General features: G+C 38.3%; 1 long non-coding RNA gene and 1 other non-coding gene across 7 annotated transcripts in view; both read left to right on the plus strand.

Moving 5' to 3' along the window:
* The window catches only part of LOC133251040 (uncharacterized), a 911,217-nt gene that overhangs the window by 769,065 nt on the left and 116,901 nt on the right, over positions 1 to 25,251 (plus strand). The window lies entirely within an intron of this gene.
* On the plus strand, positions 11,726 to 11,797 carry TRNAH-AUG (transfer RNA histidin (anticodon AUG)). Its single transcript has one exon. It is a non-coding gene; the product is annotated as a tRNA-His (tRNA).

Here is a 25,251-nt window from a genome sequence, read left to right on the forward strand (position 1 = left end):
AATTTAGAAAGTCGGGGCTTCAATTTAAATTATACACAGGAGAAATTTTTAAAAATATTTCCTACTTTCTTGTTTTAAGAAATGGCTCTTAGAATTGAATAAGTATATGGTGTGACTTGATTACACATGTTTTTGAGCTTTTGGTTTTTATATTCAATATATTTAAAATATCATGACTATAATTTAAATCTTATTAATACTATTTTTAAAATTCAATAATAAAACATTTGAAAGACTTTTGCTTTGAAATGAGAACTATGTTTGTTCCCAGTGTTTGTATTACAGACCATCGCTCATTCCATTAATAATTATCAATCTTTTTTGGTGCATCACTAATATTGCTGGCGAAATGCTAATCTGAGCACATCTGGAAACAGAATGATCCAGTTGGTCAATATCCTTCCTTGGAAAAGTAACTTGAAGCCCTCCCTTACTTTTAGAAAATTTTTGAATAATCACTTGATCGGGGGATACCTTATGACTAATTCAGGTTAACCACCACAACAAAAATTCTTTTTTTTTTCCTGCTACTATTAGTGACCTGCAAGTGAAAGTCACTCAGTCGTGCCTGACACTTTGCAACCCCATGGACTATATCATGGAATTCTATAGGCCAGAATATTGAAGTAGGTAGCCTATCCTTTCTCCAGGGGATCTTCCCAACCCAGGGATCAAACTCAGGTCTCCCACAGTGCAGGTAGATCCTTCAGCAGCTGAGTCCCAAGGGAAGCCCATATTAATATAACTGAATGTGTTTCTGTTTGTTACTTGAGCAAATCTAACATGATTTTTTAGATCTTATGCTCAGTTGTGTCCAACTTTTTGTGGCTCCAAGGATTGTAGACCACCAGGCTCCTCTGCCCATGGGATTTTCTAGGCAAGAGTACTGAAGTGGGGTGCCATTTCCTACTTCAGGGAATCTTCCTGACCAAGGGATCAAACCAGCATGTCCAGTGCCTCCTGTGTTGGCAGGCAGATTTTTTTTTTTTTTTTTTTTTTTACCACTAGCACCACCTGGGACCCCCAGATTCCCAACTTGGGGATCTGTCAAAGGGACTGAGAACCCCCAGAGAATTTGAATTTGGAAGCCAGTGGGATTTGATTACAGAACTTACACAGAACTGGGGAAACAGACTCTTGGAGGGCAAGAACAAAATCTTGTGTGCACCAGGACCCAGGAGAAAGGAGCAGTGACCCCACAAGAGACAGACCCAGGCTTGCCTGTGAGTATCCAGGAGTCTCCGGAGGAGGCATGGGTCAGTGATGGCCTGCTTCAGGGTAGGAGGCACGTAGTGCAGCAGTGTGGGCCTGAGACCTTTTGAAGGAGATCACTATTACCTTCATTACGCCCATCTAGTTTGGTCTCAGGTCAAAAAGCAGGGAGGGAACACAGCCCCACCATCAATGGAAAACTAGATTAAAGATTTACTGAGCATGGCCCTGCCCATCATAACAAGACCCAGTTTCCTCCACAGTCAATCCTTCCTTTCAGAAATCTTCCATCAACCTCTGTCCTTATCCCTCAGAGGGCTGACAGAATGAAAACCACAATCACAGAAAACTAATCAAACTGATCACATGGACCACAGCCTTGTCTAACTCAATGAAACTATGAGCATTGCCATGTAGGGCCACCTAAGACACACAGGTCATGGTGGAGAATTCTGACAAAACGTGGTCCACTGGACATGGGAATGGCAAACCACTTCAGTAGTCTAGTGCCATGAACAGTAGGAAAAGGCAAAAAGATAGGGCACTGAAAGATGAAATCTCCAGGTCAGTGGGTGCCCACTGCAACTGGAGATAAGTGGAGAAATAACACCAGAAATAATGAAGAGACAGAGCTAAAGCGAAAACAATGCCCATTTGTGGATATGACTGGTGACAGAATTAAAGTCCAATGCTGTAAAGAGCATAGAACCTGCAATGTTAGGTCCATGAATCAAAGTAAAATGGAAGTGGTCAAACAGGAGATGGCAAGAGTGAACATTGACATTTTAGAAGCAGTGAACTAAAAGGGACTGGAATAGGTGGATTTAATTCAGATGCCCATTATATTTACTACTGTGGGCAAGAATCCCTTAGAAGAAATGGAGTAGCCCTCATTGTCAACAAAAGAGGCAGAAAGCAGTATTTGGATGCAATCTCAAAAATGACAGAATGATCACTGTTCATTTCCAAGGCAAACCATTCAATATCACAGTAATCCAAGTCTAGGCCCCAACCAGTAATGCTGAAGAAATGAAATTGAATGGTTCCATGGAGACCTACAAGACCTAAAACTAACATCTAAAAAAGATGACCTTTTCATCATAGGGGACAGTAATGCAAAAGTAGGAAGTCAAGAGACACCTGGAGTAACAGGCAAATTTAGCCTTGAAGTAAAATGAAGCAGGGCAAAGGTTAAGACAGTTTTGCCAAGAGAACATAATAGTCATAGCAAACAGCCTCTTCCAATAATACAAGAGAAGACTCTCAAGAGGGACATCACCAGATGGTCAATACTGAAATCAGATTATCTAATTTGCAGCCAATGATGGAGAAGCTCTATACAGTCAGCAAAAACAAGACCAGGAGCTGACTGAGGCTCAGATTATGAACTTCTTATTGCCAAATTCAGACTTAAATTGAAGAAAGTAGGGAAAACCACTAGATCATTCAGGTATGATCTAAATCAAATCCCTTATGATTATACAGTAGAAATGATAAGTAGATTCAAGGGATTAGATCTAATAGAGTGCCTGAAGAACTATGGACAGAGGGTTGTGACATTGTACAGGAGGCCATGATCAAAACCATCCCCAAGAAACAGAAAAGCAAAAAGGCAAAATGGTTGTCTGAGGAGACCATACAAATAGCTGAGAAAAGAAGAGAAGTGAAAGGCAAAAGAGAAAAGGAAAGATATATCCATTTGAATACAGAGTTCCAAAGAAGAGCAAGGAGAGATAAGAAAGCCTTCCTCAGGGATCAGTGCAAAGAAATAGAGAAAACAATAAAATGGGAAAGACTAGAGGTCTTTTCAAGAAAATTAGAGATACAAAGGGAATATTTCATGCAACAATGGACATAAAAGACAGAAACAGTACGGACCAAACAGAAGCAGAAGATATTAAGACGAGGTGGCAAGAATACACAGAACAACTATACAAAAAAGATTTTCATAACCCAGATAACTATGAGAGTGTGATCACTCACCTAGATCCAGACGTCCTGGAGTGTGAAGTCAAGTGGGCCTTAGGAAGCATCACTATCAACAAAGCTAGTGGAAGTGATGGATTTCCAGTTGAGCTATTTCAAATCCCAGAAGATGATGCTGTGAAAGTGCTGCACTCAATATGCTAGCAAATTTGGAAAACTCAGCAGTGGCCACAGGACTGAAAAAGGTCAGTTTTCATTTCAATCCCAAAGAAAGGCAATGCCAAAGAATGTTTGAACTACCACAAAATTGCACTCATCTCACATGCTAGCAAAGTAATGGTCAAAATTCTCCAAGCCAGGCTTCAACAATACGTGAACTGAGAACTTCCAGACCTTTGATCTTGATTTAGAAAAGACAGAAGAACCAGAGATCAAATTGCTGACATCTGTTGAATCATTGAAAAAGCAAGAGAGTTCCAGAAAAACATCTATTTCTGCTTTATTGACTACACCAAAGCCTTTTTAGTATGTGGATCACCACAAACTGTAGACAATTCTTAAAGAGATGGGAATGCCAGACCACCTCCTGAGACCTGTTGTAGGTCAAGAAGCAACAGAAATGGACATGGAACAACTAACTGGTTCCAAATTGAGAAAAAAGTCAAGACTGTATAATGTCACCCTGCTTATTTAACTTCAATGCAGAGTATATCATGCGAAGTACTGGACTGGATGAAGCACAAGCCAGAATCAAGATTGCCAGGAGACGTATCAATAGCCTCAGATATGCAAATGAAACTACCCTTATGGCAGAAATTGACTCTCGATGAAAATGAAAGAAGTGAGTGAAAAAGCTGGCTTAAAACTCAACATTCAAAAAATGAAGACCATGGCATCTGGTCTCATCACTTCATGGCAAATAGATGGGGAAACAATGGAAACAGTGTCAGACTTTATTTTCTTGGCTCCAAAATCACTTCAGATGGTGACTGCAGGCATAAAATTAAAAGACACTTGTCCCTTGGAAGAAAAGCTATGACCAACTTAGACAGCATATTGAAAAGCAGAGAATTACTTTGCTGAAAAAGGTCTGTCTAGTCAATGCTATGGTTTTTCTAGTAGTCATGTATGAATGTGAGATTTTTACTATAAAGAAAGATGATCATCAAAGAATTGATGCTTTTGAACTGTGGTGTTGGAAAAGACTCTTGAGAGTCCCTTGGACTGCAAGGAGGTCCAACCAGTCCATCCTAAAGGAAATCAGTCCTGAACATTCATTGCAAGGACTGATGCTGAAGCTGAAACTCCAATACTCTGGCCACCTGATGTAAAGAACTGACACATTGGAAAAGTCCCTGATGCTGGGAAAGATTGAAGGCAAGAGGAGAAAGGAATGATAAAGGATGAGATGGTTGGATGATATTACTGACTCAGTGGACGAGTTTGAGCAAGCTCAGGGAGTGGATGACAGGCACAGGAAAGCCTGGCATGCTGCAGTCCAGGGATTTGCAAAGTGTTGGACACAACTGAGTGAGTGAACTCATTATCAACCTATTCATTCCAATTTCATTCAACCTAGTTCTTGACAAAGTATAATAACTAAGCACAACTTGGTTCTTTGACAAAACATTCAAACTAACACCTACTGGTCTTAGATCTTACCTTCTTATCCAGGTTTCTACCTGCCTTCTGCTTTTTCCTCTTTAAAAAATAAAAAAGTTTGCCTCCAGAACTGCTATCCCAGCTTTAGAAGGTCAGAAATACATTCTTTATTAGTTTAATTATATAAGGAACTTAAGAAGGAACTAGATAATAGCTGAAGGGAAGAGAGTGGTATTTATAAATGAAGGTATCAGTGTGCTGGTAAAATAAAAAGAATATTAAAATTGTGTTAATTATTCCTTAAAATATTTACAAAAGGAAAACATATTCAGATTTCAGTGGTACCAAAATGTGAAGTGACTTATATCTATTGATCCCCAAACTGAAGATGCTGTATAAGAAATCATTGCTGGAGAATTATATAACCACATTTTATGTATTTGTACACTATCTAACCCAGCATCTTTAATTGATTTCAATATGGTTAGTCATTCACTTTTCAGAATGTGACTAAGACAAAGAAACACATAATTATATCCTTAAGAAATCTTTCTCTATAATATTCTCCCCATGATGCAGATTGCATATTTATACAACCTTGATATCACTGGGACTTGGTCACAAACTAATAACAAAGTGTGTGTGTGTGAGAGAGAGAGAGAAAGGGAAAAGGGAGAGTGTTTGTATAGGTATATTAGGATCCAAAAGGATGATTAAATGAATGTAAAAGTTGATTAAGTAGAGATTAAAATAGTTAAGATTTAACATACATATAAAATTATGTAGAATGCAAATACATGTGTTTATGCTTGTATATTTTCCACATTTAGTTTCAATTTTTTTTCAGGTAGAATGGCATACGAATAAATCTAGATTAAGGCTTTACTCCTTTTTCAGCATTTTATTAACAAGTAAAAGCTACACAGGTAGGTTTATTTTTATTTAACGTGCAGATTTTTCATTAAACAAAGTAAAAGGACCACAGATGGAAAACTTACTTCTGTTTTTTGAAGTAAACATTTTATTGAGATATAAATTTTTAGAAATGCCCAAAATCACAGTGTAGAGCCCAAAGATTTTTAACAAAGTGAACATCATCTTGTAAACAGTTCCCTATGAACTGTTCCCTATAATAGCACATTATTCTTACCACTCAAGCCCCTCCCATGCCTCAACCCAGGCTCGTGCCCAGTCCCCCACAGGTCTGCCAGTACCAAAGAAACCACTATTCTGACTTCCAGCACTAGACCTGTTTCTGTTTTTGAAATCCATTTATCCATAAATCAAGGTATATAATTTGGCTTTATATTTTAACATTATGTTTGTGAGAGTCATTCAGGCTGCTGCTTTAGCAATAATTTGTTCACTGACTTTCATTTTTTTCGTATTTCACCATGTGAACACATGTATCAGAAATTATTTATATAATCTCCTGGTAAGAGACTTCACATGTTCTCAGTTTGGGGTGATTATTAACATTATTACTAATGCTGTTATAAACATTATTTTACATGCCTTTCATGTACATATGTATGTTCTTTGTTAGGTATTTTCCAAAAATGAAATTTGTGTATCATATGATATACCTGTGTTGGATATACCAGCTTCTAACAATTATGTAGCATATGCACACTTTTCTGAGTGTGATAAACAATTTTAGAAGGCAAAAGAACATAGGATTTTATGTATTATGTCCTGTTCTTATGGAAACAGTGTCTCTGTGGTGAATTTTCCATGAAAAAGATAGCTTCTGCCATTGGGTAAACTGCCACTTCCCTCAGAAAGTAAATTGACTTTTTTTTTTTTTTGAAGCAACAACTATGCAGTAAATTCAGTATCTATTTTCCTCTGTGAAATATTAACAAATGTTCCTGGCATATAATGCAGTGAGTAGTAAACAGTGAGTATTCATTAAAAATGTGTTCTTCAACAAAGAAGATATACAGATGGCAAATAAGCATATGAAAAGATGTTCAGTATCATATGTCATTAGGGAATTGCAAATTAAAACAACAATGAGATACTACTACACATTAGTAGAATGGCTAAAATTCAAAACATCAATAACACCAAATGCTGGCAAGGATGCAGAGCAATAGAAACCTTCATCTATTGCTGGTGGGAATGCAAAATGGTACAGCCACTTTGGAAGACAGTTTGGCAGTTTCTTGCAAATGAAATATTCTCTTGCCTTATGATCCAACAACCATGCTCCTTGGCATTTACCTAAATGATTTGAAAACATATGTCCACACAAAACCCTGCACATGAATGTTTATAGTAGATTTATTTACAACTGCCAAAACTTGGAAGCCAGTGAGATGTCCTTCACTAAATGAATGGATAAACAAACTATTATGCATCCAGACTATGGAATATTATATAGCAATAAAAAGAAATGAGATGTTAAACAATGAAAAAACATGGCAGAACTTTACATACAACTCAGTTTAATAAAACATCAAAAAAAATAATAAATGGGCAGAACACCTAAATAGACATTTTTCCAAAGAAGACTTACAGATGGCCAACAGGCACATGAAATGATGCTCAACAGTGCTAATTGTTAGAGAAATGCAAATCAAATCACTTCACACCTGTCAGATGGTTATTGTCAAAAAGTCCACAAATAGCACATATTGGAGGGGATGCAGAGAAAAGGGAACCCTTGTATACTGTTGGTGGGAGTGTAAATTTGTGTAACCATTATGAACAACACTATGGAGATTCCTCAAAAAGTGAAAAATAGAGTTGGCCTATCATCCTGAAATCCCACTTCTGGGCATATATCTGAAGAAAACTATAATTCAGAAAGGTACATGTATCACAATGTTCATTGCAGCACTGTTTACAATTGCCAGGACATGAAAGCAACTTAAATGGCCATCGACAGATACATGGGTAAAGAAGATGTGGTGTGTATATATATTTATCTAAGCACACACACACACATATATATATACAATGGAATATTACACATCCATAAAAAAGAATGAAATGACATTTGTAGCAACATGGATGAACCTAGACATTATCATACTAAGTGAAATAAGCCAGACAGAGAAATGCAAATATCATATGATATTGGTTATATATGGACTCTAAAAAATAATACAAGGGAATATGTATGCAAAATAGAAACTGACTCACAGATACAGAAAGTAAAGTAGTGGTTATCAAAGGGGGCAGGGAAGGGGCAAAAAATAGGGGTATGGGATTAAGAGATAATAACTATTATGTATAAATGAGATAAGCAAAAATGATATATAACATAGGGAATTATAACTATTATCTGTAATTTAATGGAGTATAATCTATAAAAAGAGTCAATCACTATGTTACACCCCAAAACTATTATAATATTGTAAATCAATTATCAGTTCAGTTCAGTTGCTCAGTCATGTCTGACTCTTAGCAACCCCATGCACTGCAGTACGCCAGGCTTCCCTGTCCATCACCAAGTCCCAGAGCTTACCAAAACTCATGTCCATCGAGTCAGTAATGCCACCCAACCATTTCATCCTCTGTCATCCAATTCTTCTCCTGCTTTTAATTTTTCCCCGCGTCAGGGTCTTTTCAAATTAGTCAGGTCAAACAACAGGAAGGGAACACAGCCCCACCCATCAAGAGAAATCAACTATACTTTCATTAAAAAAAGACATTGAGGAACTTTAAAGGCATATTGCTAAATCAAAGAAACTGATCTGTTTTTTTTTAATTTTATTTTATTTTTAAACTTTACATAATTGTATTAGTTTTGCCAAATATCAAAATGAATCCATCACAGGTATACATGTGCTCCCCATCCTGAACCCTCCTCCTTCCTCCCTCCCCATACCATCCCTCTGGGTCGTCCCAGTGCACTAGCCCCAAGCATCCAGTATTGTGCATTGAACCTGGACTGGCATCTTGTTTCATACATGATATTTTACATGTTTCAATGCCATTCTCCCAAATCTTCCCACCCTCTCCCTCTCCCACAGAGTCCATAAGACTGTTCCATACATCAGTGTCTCTTTTGCTGTCTCGTACACAGGGTTATTGTTATCATCTTTCTAAATTCCATATATATGCGTTAGTATACTGTATTGGTGTTTTTCCTTCTGGCTTACTTCACTCTGTATAATAGGCTCCAGTTTCATCCACCTCATTAGAACTGATTCAAAAGAAACTGATCTGAAAAGACCACATACTATATGATTCCAAATATGACATTGTGGAAAAATTCAGTAAAAGAATCAGTGGTAGCCAGGGTTTCAGTGGAAAGGAGGGATAGACAGTGAATAGATAGAGAACTGGGAATTTTTAGGACAACAAACTCTTTTGTATGATATTGTAAAGATATAGGTGGCTCCCCAGTCCCTGGGATTCTCCAGGCAAGAACATTGGAGTGGGTTGCCATTTCCTTCTCCAATGCATGAAGGTGAAAAGTGAAAGTGAAGTCGCTTCAGTCGTGTCCAACTCTGTGCGACCCCATAGACAGCAGCCCACCAGGCTCCCCCGTCCCTGGGATTCTCCAGGCAAGAACACTGGAGTGGGTTGCCATTTCCTTCTCCAATGCATGAAAGTGAAAAGTGAAAGGGAAGTCGCTCAGTTGTGTCTGACTCTTAGCGACCCCATGGACTGCAGCCTACCAGGCTCCTCCGTCCATGGAATTTTCCAGGCAAGAGTACTGGAGTGGGGTGCTGTTGCCTTCTCCGAAGTAACATTTTATATTTGTTAAAACCCATAGAAAAAGTCCACAACAGAGAGTGAACCCTAATGTAAACTACAGACATTAAATATAATGTGTTTATGTACTTTCATCAATCAATTAGCACACAAATATACCATGTAACTAATAGAGGAACTCTACTGGGGTCAAGAAGGAGGTATATGAAAACTATGTGCATTTTCCAATCATTTTTTTCTGCAAACTTAAAATTGCTGTAATTAATAGATCTGTTAATTTAAAAACTGTACTCCTATGAAAGCCCCAATATTTCCTGAGCCAAGAAGAAGTAGAAGTAGCTTTTTTAACCTTTATGTACAGAGTTCTGCTTATCACCTATCCCCTGAATCCACTTTTAAATGAAGGAAGTTTGAGTTATTTCAAATGTAAGACAAAAAAGCTATAAATCTCTTTGGGATAGTATGATTATGGAATTTAAAGAACAAAATTCTCATGATGTTTGAATGAATAACAATTATCATCCAGAGTTTAATCTTTTTAAAGTCCATTTACATGGAAAATGAATCATAATAAGATGTCAAGCCCCAGGGAATATAATAAATTGTTACCATCTCTATGCTTTTGGGGGTTTTGTCATGCTCTAGTGCTTTCCACCTAGAAAACTTGTTGGAAATGTTTCTCATATTTTAGAGAAAGTACATTTAAAAAATTGAACTCCAGACTCTCCTAGAATATCAGAAATTTCCAACCTGTTCAACATCTTCCACTTGATATATAATTTTAGGCCCTATGTGTACACTGGAATAAAAAACAACCAATAACTGGAGAGAAGAAGGTTCATAATCAATCTAATTTTTAATACATCTGATTAAAATTTTTTTTTCTGCTTACATTCTGAAAGAACTAAGAATGTCTATACCATTTCATTGATGTGTATATCAAAGACACAAGTGGCCTTTTAACCATGTAACCTCAGGAAATGAGCACTCATTGGTAAAAATCAAATAGATGTGGTTTCATGAAAATGTGAATGGTAAGATATAGAATGCAGGAAAAAAATGTTCTTTATGCAATTTTGCTATAATGAGGATCTTAAAAGTGGGGCTGCTGAAGTGTAATAGAAGGTCTAAGATAGGGTGTCCTCAGATGGGAGAAATTAGAGCATGTTAGTATGCTAATAGACATGATACAGCAGAGATGGAAAATGCACGCTGAGAGGAAGGGGTAGGGCTGTTGAAGAGATATCCTTGAGTAGGTGAGAGGGAATGAAATTCAGGGGCATGAGTCTCAGGATTGGCCTCAGATGTCAGCATGGACAACTGATTGAAAGTAACAGGAGAGAACACGGAATGTGTGGCTGCATAGGCAGGAAGGTGGGGAGGGAAAGTAGTAGGAACCTCTGGATGGTCTCTAATTGCACCTCAGAAAAATAGGAAATTCAGAAATCCATTAAATTATGATGACAAAGGACTAGGAGTTGGAAATTTGCAAAGACAGGAGAATTCAGAAAGATTGCCATAAGCATGGGAATGTAAATGGGAAAAAATATAGCAAGAAATACATCCTGTTGTGCATATTATTGGATTTATACAGCTAATCATAGCCTAAGTACTTTGTTTTGAATTCTAAGAAATAATTCTATTAAATAATCAGTACTGAGTCTGAATATACAAATAGACCATAGTGAGACGACATATGACAATAGATTTCTGATTCACGGTGTCTTCAGTAATTGACCAGGGAATCAAACAACCATCTCTGCAGAATGGTTAGGACATGATGAGTGAATGCCACTTTCCCTCATGTTTTGTTCCCAACTTCAACTCAAGCAAAGAGGAAAAGCCAAACTCACTTCACAAACCAATCACAAAGATGCCCTACTCTAGTTAGCCAGTCTCCAGCTTATCTTCAACCCTTCCTGGCTTGGTTATTGTTGTTCAGTCACTAAGTCATGTCCAACTCTTTGCAACCCCATGGACTATAGCACGACAGGCTCCTCTGTCTTCTACTATCTCCTGAAGTGATGTCAAATTCTTGTCCATTGAGTCCATGATGCTATCTAACCATTTCATCTTCTGCCCCCTATCCTATTGCCTTCAATTTTTCCCAGCATCAGGGTGTTTTCCGATGAGTCTGCTCTTCACATCAGGTGGCCAAAGTATTGGAGCTTTAGTTTCAGCATCAGTCCTTCCAATGAATATTCAGGGGTGATTTCCTTTAGGATTCACTGGTTTGATCACTTTGCAGTCCAAGGGACTCTCAATAATCTCCAACACCACAATTTGAAAGCATAAATTCTTTGGCACTCAGACTTCCCTGGTGGCTCAGATGGTAAAGCGTCTGCCTATGATGCAGGAGACCTGGGTTCAATTCCTGGGTGGGGAAGATCCCCTGGAGAAAGAAATGGCAACCCACTCCAGTACTCTCGCCTGGAAAATCCCATGGATGGAGGAGTCCGGTGGGCTACAGTCCATGGGGTCACAAAGAGTTGGACACAACTGAGCGACTTCCCTTACTTACTTACAGTCTTCTTTATGGTCTAACTCTCACATCTCTACATGACTACTGGAAAAATGGTAGCTTTGACTATAAGGACCTTTGTTGGCCAAGTGATGCCTCTGCTTTTTATACACTGTCTAGGACTGTGATAGCTTTCCTTCCAAGGAACAAGTGTCTTTTAATTTCATGGCTCCAGTAACTCTCTACAATGATTTTAGAGCCCAAGAAAATAAAATCTGTCACTGTTTCCACTTTTTCCCCTTCTATTTGCTATGAAATGATGAGACCAGATGCCATAATCTTAATTTTTTGAATGTTGAGTTTTAAGACAGCATTTTTGCTCTTCTCTTGTACCCTCATCAAGAGGCTTTTTAGTTCCTCTTCACTTTCTGACATAATGGTGTCATTTGCATATCTGAGGTTACTGATACTTCTCCCTGCAATCTTGATTCCAGTTTGTGCTTCATCCAGCCCGGTATTTCACATGATATATTCGGCATATAAATTAGATACGAACTTGACAATGGAGTATCCTCCAAATGCAAGAGATGTTGGCTTACTCCTACTCTATGCTCTTTATACATGTTCTGAATAAATACTCTGTTTGTTCTCTTTTGGGTGGTCTTCATTTATTTCCACAGTAAATTTTAAGCCATATTGTGTAAACAGTACATTTCAAAAACTATATGCAATCAATTTATCAGAAAAAAGACAAACTGCTTGATATTCTAATAGTAACAAAACTGACTAACGTTGATTATTCACATTTTTTAGTTAATTGTGGAAGAGAACATGGTGTAGAGGCAAAAGGGTGGACTTTGAAATAGACATCAGTTCAGTTCAGTCACTCAGTTGTGTCCGACTCTTTGTGACCCCATGAATCGCAGCACGCCAGGCCTCCCTGTCCATCACCAACTCCCGGAGTTCACTCAAACTCACATCCATCGAGTTGGTGATGCCATCCAGCCATCTTATCCTCTGTCATCCCCTTCTCCTCCTGCCCCCAATCCCTCCCAGCATCAGAGTCTTTTCCAATGAGTCAACTCTTCACATGAGGGGGCCAAAGTACTGGAGTTTCAGCTTTAGCATCATTCCTTCCAAAGAACACCCAGGACTGATCTCCTTTAGAATGGACTGGTTGGATCTCCTTGCAGTCCAAGGGACTCTCAAGAGTCTTCTCCAACACCACAGTTCAAAAGCATCAATTCTTCGGTGCTCAGCCTTCTTCACAGTCTAACTCTCACGTCCATACATGACCACTGGAAAAACCATAGCCTTGACTAGACGGACCTTTGTTGGCAAAGTAAAGTCTCTGCTTTTGAATATTCTGTCTAGGTTGGTCATAACTTTCCTTCCAAGGAATATGGATCTTTTAATTTCATGGCTGCAATCACCATCTTCAGTGATTTTGGAGCCCCCCAAAATAAAGTCTGACACTGTTTCCACTGTTTCCTCATCTATTTGCCATGAAGTGATGGGACCAGATGCCATGATCTTCGTTTTCTGAATGTCGAGCTTTAAGTCAACTTTTTCACTCTCCTCTTTCACTTTCATCAAGAGGTTCTTTAGTTCCTCTTCACTTTCTGCCATAGGGTGGTGTCATCTGCATATCTGAGGTTATTGATATTTCTCCCGGCAATCTTGATTCCAACTTGTGCTTCTTCCAGCCCAGCGTTTCTCATGATGTACTCTGCATATAAGTTAAATAAGCAGGGTGACAATATACAGCCTTGATGTACTCTTTTTCCTATTTGGAACCAGTCTGTTGTTCCATGTCCAGTTCTAACTCTTGCTTCCTGACCTGCATATAGGTTTCTCAAGAGGCAGCTCAGGTGGTCTGGTATTCCCATCTCTTTCAGAATTTTCCACAGTTTATTGTGATCCATACATGGACTCCAATCTTTGTTTTTCCATATATTAGCAGAATGACTTTGATAAAGTTACATACTCTCTGAATGTTTTTCTCATCAGTAAAATGTGGTAATAATGTCTGTCTGAGGACTTGTCAAAAGAATATATAAAGTATACATAATTTTTATAAAAAGCATAGTGTGTGTGTGCATATCTACAAAGCCATGGTTATCTGATTTATTTTTCAGTTAAAAGATTTACATGCTTGAAAAAGTTTAAACACTTATTTATTTGTTATGGCTGCACTGGTTCTTTGATGCTCTATGCAGGCTTTCGCTAGTTGTGGTGAGTGGGGTCAGCTCTCCAGTTGTGCTGCACAGGCTCCAGGGCATGTTGGCTTCAGTAGTTGTGGCACATGGGGGCTTAATTGCCCAGATCAGGGATCGAACCCATGTCCCCTGCATTGGCAGGAAGACTCTTAACTGCTGAACCACTAGGGAAGTCCCACACTTGCTTTTTAACAGAGCTAAATTTCTGTCTTCAATTACTAGGAAGAAGAGTGTGCCTTGTCTTATTTATTTTATAGGCTCAGTATTTGAAGTTCTGGACACAAGATGAGTTCCAACATATTTTGGAAGAAAACAGATAGCTCACCTTTCCCCCATAATCCACTGAGAATCTCAGAGCAAATTTTCAAACTTCCCTTACACTTTGAGAAAGAGTTCTATTTAATTCAATGAAACAAGATAGATGCCAGTAGGTCTAATTCTAGGAATCAAATAACTGACTGAAAAAAGAGTGTTTGATAGGCTACTGAGTGTTAAGAACAAAGTTTGTTTATGGGCTTCCCCCAACGCTTTAATTGTTGGCATATGAAAGTCTCTAGGACTTACAGAAACTCATTAATTTCTATCTAGCTTTCACAATTGGCTCAGCTCTGTACACGCAGCAGCCGTATTTGCAGCATCTAAAACTTCTATTTCGCAGATCCAATTATACTTAATTAGATTCATGAAAAGAAAAAATTCAATTCTCATTTGTATTCCATATGTAAACTGAATTACTATTCATTATACATATTTTACTAAATTTTAGTTAAAAATACTCATGGGAATGTATATTGTTACAAAATTGGTACTTTAAAAAATGATACTATGATACAGTTTATATAGTATTATTTTTTCCACAGATGCCATAGAATATGGAATATGAGGCGCTTTTAAAAAATTGATGCAATAAAAAGCAAACTTTTTAAATGGAGAGAAGGGGATTCATTTGAATTTTATTTGCAAAATGTATTTTAGTGAGTTTTCACAAAATAAATTTCTATGAACTACCCACTATGATATTGCATATGTGCTTAGTCACTCAGTCATGTCCAGCTCTTTGTGACCCCCATGGATTACAGCTTGCCAGGTTCTTCTGTCCATGGGATTTTACTCCAGATGAATTCTGGTCATTAATTTTTTAAAAAAATGCTATACAAATCAGAGGTATATTTGTTTTTTAATTTTGTTTCTCTGTGCTAGTGCTAAGTCGCTTCAGTTGTGTCTGACTCTTTGGAGTATAGCCTGTCAGGCTTCTCTGTCCATGAGATTCTCCAGGTGAGAATACTGGAGTGAGTTGCTATGCCCTTCTCCATGGGATCTTCCTGACCCAGGGATCAAACCCATGTCTCTTGTATCTACCTGCATTGGCAAGCAGGTTCTGTACCACTAGCACCACCTGGGAAGCCCTCTAGTCTTTCCCAAAATAGTTACTGGTCTATGGGAAGAGGGGAGAAATAATCTTCTTTTAGAAAATTGACAATTAGAACTACAGATGATGAATATATAAAAAAGTATAATATCATATGATCTACAATTATTAAATGAAGAAGGACGATCATAAAATGCTTCAACATTTTAAAGGATATATCACTGTTAACTATACACAATAAGTGAAGGCTTGTTTCTCAGAACAGTACAAGTATAGCTGAGCAAGAAAAGCTGTCTAATATTAAAAATATGTATTTTGGTAGAAAGAGCTCAAGTATGCCAGATGAAAGGATCAGTGTGAGTGTTGTTTTACCTGGTAAACATGGCAGTTAATGCCTTGATTAATCTTAGCAAAATGGATTTTCAAAAGAGGAATAGTATGGGATAGATTTGAAAGTTAATCTGGTCTTCACTGTACTCTTAGTTGTGTATGTCTAACATACACATATATTGTATGTACATACACTCTGCTCTAAGCTGTGTATGTCTAACATACACATATACATAACACTGATATTACATTGGCAATGTTAAGAAAAATACAATATGAAAAATATGAAAAATGAATGTTGGTAATGTACATCAATGCCTTGCTATGATTCAGTACTTGACCTTGTGGAAAGCTACAAATAAACAGTGAAAATTATTCTAGTCTTCAGAGTTCACCATTCAACTATAAGCAGATATTAAAAAAAATCCTAAATGTGCCATAATCACTAGGTATTGCATCTTTACATGATTTTGTAGTGTTAGGCCATTGTGACTGCTTAAATAAATCAGAATTAATAGGGTTCTAGCTTATAAAGTCTTTTGGTAGATGAGTTTTGAGAAGAGAGTTCAAAAGTGAACATCTCTCTGTATGCCTCCATTTTCTTGGTTGGGCAAAAGGGTCATTCTTATTCCTGTCATTCTAATGCAAGATTAGCTTATTTTCTCTCACTATTTGGATGGGTGAGAATTAAATATTCCTTTAAGTCAGTGAGGGATACTTAAATAGAACTAGTAAGACAAATGAAATCTCTAAAAGGAAGATCTATTCAGAAAATTAGCAGCTACATGAGTAACCAAAAAATTTATATCACTTAATCTATAAATAGTAGTAAAGGAGGCAGCTGACAACATATGGATCAGATATAACAATGGCGTTAACTCCTGATGGACTAACAGCAAATATTAAGAAATGTGAAACTTCTTTCTCCTTGTAAACAAGCAAACAAACCCCGACAAATTAATTTCCCCCTAGATCTTTAAGATAACTAATTTAAACTTAGTGAATTTTGGTAAATTGGATATTTGGGATAAAATTTACCTGTATCTTAAAAAGAAAAGCAATTTTACAAAACAGATTTGTTACTGATCAAGAAGACATAGGGATTCCCACTGACTCAGATGGTTAAGAGCCTGCCCGCAATTCTGAAGGCACGAGTTTGATCCCTGGGTCTGGAAGACCCCTTGGAGAAAGAAATGGCAACCCATTCCAGTATTCTTGCCTGGAAAATCCCATGGATGGAGGAGCCTGGCAGGCTACAGTCCACAGGATCGCAAAGAGTTGGACACGACTGAGTGACTACACTTTCACTTTTCACTTTCAAGTAGACATAAAAAAAATAGTAATAATATTGTTACCTGAAAGAAGTGAGAGCACTTTTTTCTCCCTTTGCCTCCTGTGAGGGCTGAAGATTGTTCTGTAATGAACAAGCCCCGATAGTAGGATTTAATGAAGCATTCTGAAGAGATGGGATCTAACTTCACTGCAAACTTCAATCTTATAAAACCGAGGCTGTGCATTTATCAGATGTCTGGCTCTTTGGAATCTAAGCCTCCTGCAATAAAAGTGTTGCAACTTCCTTCTCATAACCTTTATTTATACCCTCCTTAGAACAGATTTTCTGACTCAATAACCACTACCATGCATGCACAGTTACTTTATTTAAAAAAAAAAAAAAAGTGTCATTTCTGTCTCAGTGAAGCACTGATGAAATATTCAGAAGTTAAGCTAAGTAATAACATGTTCATTTGGCTAGAGATAAGCTTATTGTTCACTGCCTTTGCCTTCTGACTGCTTGATGATCTGGGCCTAGATGCCATATTTTTTTTTTTTTTTCTCACATGTTTACAGAATACTTCTGTGTTGTAAAGTCAGAATCTAATGAGTAGAAAGATTAACTTTTGGAGATTTCCTTATTTTTCCAATTCATTAAAATTGCTCCATTTAATTATTCTGAAAGACTATTAATAATAAATTTTTGTGATCTTGAACACTGTCTCTTAAAACAGGTTGAATGAAGATAAAGGTTAAAAAGGCAAGAGTGCAGACTTCCCTGGTGGTCCAGTGGTTAAAACTTCATCTTCCAATGCAATAGGTACAGGTTGAATCCTTGCTCAGGGAGCTAAGATCCCACATGCCTCCTAGCCAAAAAATAAAACAGAAGCAATATTGTAATAAATTCATTGAGGACTTTAGAAATGGTTCACATAAAAAAATTATCAAAAAAAATACAATATTTTTTAAAAAGTGTGATTCACAGGCTGTGTCAGGAAAACAAAGGCCCATTGATTTTAAGGTAAATTGAAGCGATCAGTTCCACCGTTCCATTCAAATGCTACTTAATTGAACAATATCAAAAATTTCCTTTAAAACTCAGTAAACTGCAAAAGAGTTGGATTCTGTAATGAGCCAAGCTGATATTCATGAGAACTGTGCCCTCATATTTGCACCCCATCTGCATAATAACTAATACTGGAGCCACTCAACTTCTCTCAACAATCATGGCTTAATGAGGTAGTTTTCCACTTTAACTCCACATGTAATTTTTTTTTTCTCTCTCTCTCTGCTTTGCGTGCATGCTAAGTAGCTTCAGTCATGTCTGACTCTTTGTGATCCTATGGACTGTAGCCCACCAGGTTCCTCTGTCCATGGGATTCTCCAGGCAAGAATACTGGAGTGGGTCACTCATTCAATATCTCCAAGTGTCCGCCAGGAAAGCTAACAATTATGTATAAATACAGCCCCAGTTTTCCTAACTGCTACCACAGTGACTTTAGTTGGTCTTCTTTGTAGTATCTGGGATTTGATCTGCCTTCTAGCAGCATTTTGGAGAAGTGTATTAGTTTCCTAGGGTTGTCATGACAAAATATCGCAAACTGGGGTGTTTAAAACAGTGGATATTTATTTTCTCCAGCTCTGAAATCTGAAAGTCCAAAATCAGGATCTTGGCAGGGCTCAGCTCTCTGAAAGCTCTAGAGGAAGATCCATTCCAGGCCTTTCTCTCAGCTTTTGTTGTCGCTAGCAATCTTAGTCATTCCTTACCTTTAAGATGTGCTGCACTGTGCTTAGTCGATGTTGTGTCCAGCCCTTTGCAACCGCATGGACTGTAACCCGCCAGGCTCCTCTGTCCATGCGAATTCTCTAGGCAAGAATACTAGAGTGGGTTGCCATGCCCTTCTCCAGGGAATCTTCCCAACCCAGGGATGGAACCCAAGACTCCCACATTGCACGTGGATTCTTTACAGTCTGAGTCACCAGGGAAGCCCAAGAATACTGGAGTGGGTAGCCTATCCCCTCTCCAGGGGATCTTCCTGAACCATGAGTCAAACCAGGGGCTCCTGCATTGCTGGCAGACTCTTTACCAGCTGAGTTATCATCACTCCAATCTCTGCCTGTATCAACATGTGTCCTTTCTGTCACACACAGTCTCGCTCTGTGGCCCTTGACCTGTCTTCTTTCTGTGCACGTCTGCCTCTGTGTCTCTTCTAAGGACAGGAGCCATATTGGATAGGAACTTGCTTTACTCCAGAATGACCTATCTTAACTCATCACATCTGCTATGACCTCATTTCTAAATAAGGTCACATCCTGAGGTACTGGAGTGAGGCCTTCAACACATCATTTTGGGGGACACAATTTAGCCACAACAGACGGCAAGATGAAGTGTACAAAGTTCTTAGCTGTTCATTGGTTAGTTAATTAAGGACTATTTTTGTTGTTGTTTTAATATTGTTTATATATTTCTTTACTCCCTACTTTATTTTAGAGAGGACTGCAGGCATCTTAAAGAAAAATAAATAAAATAAAATTGTGATTAAAGAAAAATATAAATAGGACCAGAAAATGCAAAATATAAGTAAAAGTAAAATGAGCAAGAAAATAAGGTAAAATACGGGATGAGAATGCAGTATAGGGGCTACTACCCAGATCTGAGTTTAAATAGTAGCTTCCTTATTTACTGCCATTTGAACATGGGAAAGTCATCCAACTTCTCTTTTTCTTATCTGTAGTAAGAATACTCTTTTCTATTCAGCCTGAAACTTTTCATTCAGGATACAAAATAATTTTAAAAGTCTATTTTTCTTATCTTAGCACCATGCCTGACAAAAGATATGTAGTAAATGATAGCAATTTCTCATATGTTACCTTAAAACATATATATATATATATGTATATATACACATACACACACTAACATTTTCATCAATACTATGAGTGTTCAAATTTGCCTTTGAGCTCCCTAGAAGCCAAAGCAAAAAGGATTATATAATTGAATAAGTCGCCATCACATTTGGACAAGGAAAAGCTCATTAGTTCTTTAGAGGAAGCCAAATTTTTAAACATAATTTTCTAAAGATATTTCCATGTGAGACTTTGTGGAGATAATTCTGAATTATACAGTGAAAATGTTCTTTTAGAAAGCTATTTGAATATTTTGAATACTTTTTTTCCTTAGAATATTTTCTGTAGAAATTTAAAGCATATAGAATGACAATACAGATTATCAAAGAACTAAGATAATAGGGCTTCCCTGGTGGCTCAGATGGTAAAGAATCTGCCTGCAATGTGGGAGATCAGGATTCAATCCCTGGATCAGGAAGATTCCCTGGAAAAGGAAATGGCTACCCACTCTAGTATTCTCGCCTGGAGAATCCCATGGACAGAGAAGCCTGGAGGGCTCAGTTCATGGGGTTGCAAAGAGGCAGACATGACTGAGCAACTAACACACACAGTATTATTTTACTAGAATTGCTGTTTGGTGGGATATGTAGCTTTTATTCATCTTCAAATACCATTTTCTTCACTCAGTTTGGAAGGGATGAAATTGTAGAGTTTGCACTTGGGTGAGATGAGAGTTTGCATAATAATTACCATGTTGATTCAACAACATTAGTCTTAGATTTCTGTTACTGATTTCATTCAACTAATAGTTAAGATGGTAAAGAGTCTGCTTGCAATGTGGGAGAACCAGGTTTGATCCCAGGATCAGGAAGATCCCTGGAGAAGGAAATGGCAACCCACTCCAGTATTGATGTCTGGAAAATCCTGGTGGGCTACAGTCCCTGGGGTTGCAAAGAGTTGGACGCGACTGAGTGACTAATATACAACAGTTAGGTACCTCCTATATTTCATCTCTTCTCTGCACAGCAAATGGAAATAAGAATTTCTGTCTTCTTTGTGCTTACCTTCTAATGAATGGAGGCAGAGAACAAAGAATTGTGTAAGTGGTTGTACTCTTGCATGAAGGTAAATAGGTTGCTACCCCTGCCAAATGTTACCCACCATAACCTTCCAGAATTCATAGTGTGTTTCTTCTCAATATTCTGGTGGAAATAACTTAGAAAGAGAGAGGCGGGGGTGGGGAGCAGTGGTGTCAGACAGGGTCTCAGAACAGGATTTTTTGGAGAGTTTTCTAGGAAAGATAGCCAGGAGTCCAGATGATGTTGATACTAGAGGCCATCACAAAGGTGGCTCTAATTTCATGTCTAATATCCCAGGCTGTGTGAGTCTAGCTCCCCTACATATGATATCTCTAAACTCCTGAGATAATCAGAAGTATCCACTTTCTAGGAGGGATGAAGCCTGGGGCAGTCAGGTCTTGTGGCAGTGGCAAAATCATGGCATCTTCCATGTTGCCATGAAGTTAAAAATTTTTCAGAAATCTTGAATCACATTTACAGGGAAAGATTGGTGAAATACTGTACTGCTGCCCATCAGTTTTCTGGCTTCCCACATGAGATCCATGCAAGTCACAGGACTCAGTCCTGTTCCTCTGTCCCCTATCACTTCTCCCATGTCCAGCAGCCCAATTCAAGAGTTCATTAAAAAATCTCGTGAATTTTTCCATTTCATTAAAAATCAAAATTACTAATTTTATTTTATTCATGATGTGACAAAAATTAGAAAATTTCTACTCATTTTGGGTAGAAGTTTGAGGATATTGAGGAAGGTGAGAAAATAACTTTTCACTTTTCCACATTCAGACTGAATTTTTCAGTATAACAGGCTAGTCACTTAGGGTCAGTCACTCAGTCGTGTCCAACTCTTTCTGATCCCATGCACTGCAGCACGCCAGGCCTTCATGTCCATCACCAAATCCCAGAGCTACTCAAACTCACGTCCATAGACTCGGTGATGCTATCCGACCATCTCATCCTCTGTCACGCCCTTCTCTTCCTGCCTTCAATTTTTCCTCAGCATCAGGGTCTTTTCCAATGAGTCAATTCTTCACATCAGGTGGCAAAAGTATTGGAGTTTCAGCTTCAGCATCACTCCTTCCAATGAATATTCAGGACTGATTTCTTTTAGATTTGACTGGTTGGATCTCCTTGCAGTCCAAGGGACTCTCAAGAGTCTTCTCCAACACCACAGTTTAAAAGCATTAATTCTTCAGTGCTCAACTTTTTTTATAGCCAACTCTCACATCCACACATGACTACTGGAAAAACCATAGCTTTGACTAGATGGACCTTTGTTGGCAAAGTAATATCTCTGCTTTTTAATATGCTGTCTAGGTTGGTCATAGCTTTTCTTCCAAGGAGCAAGTGTCTTTTAATTTCATGGCTGCAGTCGCCATCTGTAGTGATTATGAAGCCCAAGAAAATAAAGTCTGTCACTGTTTCCACTGTTTCCCCATCTATTTGCCATGAAGTGATAGGACCAGATACCATGATCATAGTTTTCTGAATGTTGAGTTTTAAGCCAACTTTTCCACTCTCCTCTTTCACTTTCATGAAGAGGCTCTTTAGTTCTTCTTCTATGTCTGCCATAAGAGTGGTGTCATCTGCATATCTGAGGTTGCTGATATTTCTCCTAGCAGTCTTGATTCCAGCTTGTGCTTCATCCAACCTGGCATTTTGTATGATGTACTCTCTACAGAAATTAAATAAGCAGGGTGACAATATACAACCCTGACATACACCTTTCCCAATTTGGAACCAGTCTGTTGTTCCATGTCCAATTCTAACTGTTGCTTCTTGACTGCCTCAGGAGGCAGGTTAGGTGGTCTAGTAATCCCATCACTTTAGGAATTTTCCACAGTTTATTGTGATCCACACAGTCAAAGGCTTTGGAATAGTCAATAAAGCAGAAGTTGATGTTTTTCTGGAACTCTCTTGCTTTTTCTATGATCCAACAGATATAGACAATTTGATCTCTGGTTGCTCTTCCTTTCCTAAATCCAGCTTGAATGTCTGGAATTTCTCTGTTTACATACTGTTGAAGGCTGGCTTGGAGAATTTTGAGTATTACTTTGCTAGTGTGTGAGATAAGTACAACTGTGTGGTAGTTTGAACATTCTTTGGCACTACCTTTCTTTGGCATTAGAATGAAAACTGACCTTTTCCTGTCCTGTGGCCACTGCTGAATATTCCAAATTTGCTGGCATATTGAGTGCAGCACTTTCACAGCATCATTTTAGGATTTGAAATAGCTGAACTGAAATTCCATTAACGGCACTAGCTTTGTTCATAGTGATGCTTCCTAAGGCCCACTTGACTTCACATTCCAGGATGTCTGGCTCTAGGTGAGTGATCACACCATCGTGATTATCTGGGTCGTTTAGATCTTTTTTGTATAGCACTACTGTGTATTCTTGCCACATCTTCTTAATATCTTCTGCTTCTGTTGGGTCCATACTGTTTCTGTCCTTTATTGTGCCCATCTTTGCATGAAATGTTCCCTTAGTATCTCTAATTTTCTTGAAGAGATCTCTCATCTTTCCCATTCTATTTTTTTTTTTTTCCTGTATTTATTTGCATTGATCACTGAGGAAGGTTTCCTTATCTCTCCTTGTTCTTTGAATTTCTGCATTCAAATGGGTATATCTTTCCTTTTCTCTTTTGCCTTTAGCTTCTCCTCTTTTGTCAGCTGTTTGTAAGGCCTCAGACAACCATTTTGCCTTTTTGCGTTTCTTTTTCTTGGAGATGGTTTTGATCACTCCCTCCTGTAAAATGTCACAAACCTCCATCCATAGTTATTCAGGTATTCTGTCTATTATATCTAATTCCTTGAATTTATTTGTTACTTCCAATGTATAATCATTAAGAGATTTGATTTAGGTCATACCTGAATTATAGTGGTTTTCCCTACTTTCTTTAATTTACATCTGAATTTGGCAAGAAGAAGTTCATGATCTGAGCCACAGTCAGCTCCCAGTTTTGTTTTTCCTGATTGTGTAGAGCCTCTCCATCTTTGGCTGCAAAGAATACAATCAATCTGATTTTGATATTGACCATCTGGTGATGTCCATGTGTAGAATCTTCTCTTGTGATGTTGGAACAGGGTGTTTGCTATGATCAGTGCGTTCTCTTGGCAAAACTCTATTAGTCTTTGCCCTGCTTCATTCTGTACTCCAAGGTCAAATTTAGCTGTTACTCCAGGTATCTCTTGACTTCCTACTTTTGTATTCCAGTCTCCTGTGATGAACAGGCCATCTTTTTTGGGTGTTAGCTCTAGAAGGTCCTGTAGGTCTTCATAGAACCATTCAACTTCAGCTTCTTCAGCATTACTGGTTGGACATAGACTTGGATTACTGTGATATTGAATGGTTTGCCTTGGAAACAAACAGAGATCATTCTGTCATTTTTGAGATTGCTCATTTTGGCCTCTTTTGTTGACTATGATGGCTACTCCATTTCTTCTAATGGATTCCAGCCCACAGTGGTAGATATAATGGTTATCTGAGTTAAAATCACTGATTACAGTCCATTTTATTTCACTGATTCCAAAAATGTTTATGATTGCCATCTCCTGTTTGACCACTTCCAATTTGCCTTGATTCATGGACCTAACATTCCAGGTTCCTATGCAGTATTGCTCTTTACAGCATCTGACTTTACTTCCATCACCAGTCACATCTACCACTAGGCTTTGTTTTCACTTTGGCTCCGTCTCTTCATTCTTTCTCAACTCTTCTCCAGTAGCATATTGGGCACCTACCAACCTGGGAGTTCAACTTTCAGTGTCCTATCTTTTGGCCTTTTCATGCTGTTCATGGAGTCTCAAGGCAAGAATACTGAAGTGATTTGCCCTTCCATTCTCCGGTGGACCATGTTTTGTCAGAACTCTCCACCATGCCCCATCATCTTGGGTGGACCTACACAGCATGGCTCATAGTTTCATTTAATTAGTCAAGGCTATGATCCATGTGATCAGTTTGGGTAGTATTCTGTGATTGTGGTTTCCATTCTGTCTTCCCTCTGATACATAAGGATAGAGGCCTGTGAAAGCTCCTTGATGGGAGTGACTGACTGTAGGGGAATTTAGGTCTTGTTCTGATGGGCAGGGCAATGCTTAGTGAAGTTGCTCAGTCCTGTTCCATTCTTTGCAACCCCATTGACTATAGCCTACCATGCTTCTCCATCCATGGGATTTTCCAAGCAAGAGTACTGGAGTGGGTTGCCATTTCCTTCTCCAGGGGAATCTTCCCGACCCAGGGATCTAACCCAGGTCTCCCTCATTGC

The sequence above is a fragment of the Bos javanicus genome, chromosome 7 (genome assembly GCF_032452875.1).
Source record: "Bos javanicus breed banteng chromosome 7, ARS-OSU_banteng_1.0, whole genome shotgun sequence".
In the NCBI taxonomy this organism is placed as follows: Eukaryota; Metazoa; Chordata; class Mammalia; order Artiodactyla; family Bovidae; genus Bos; species Bos javanicus.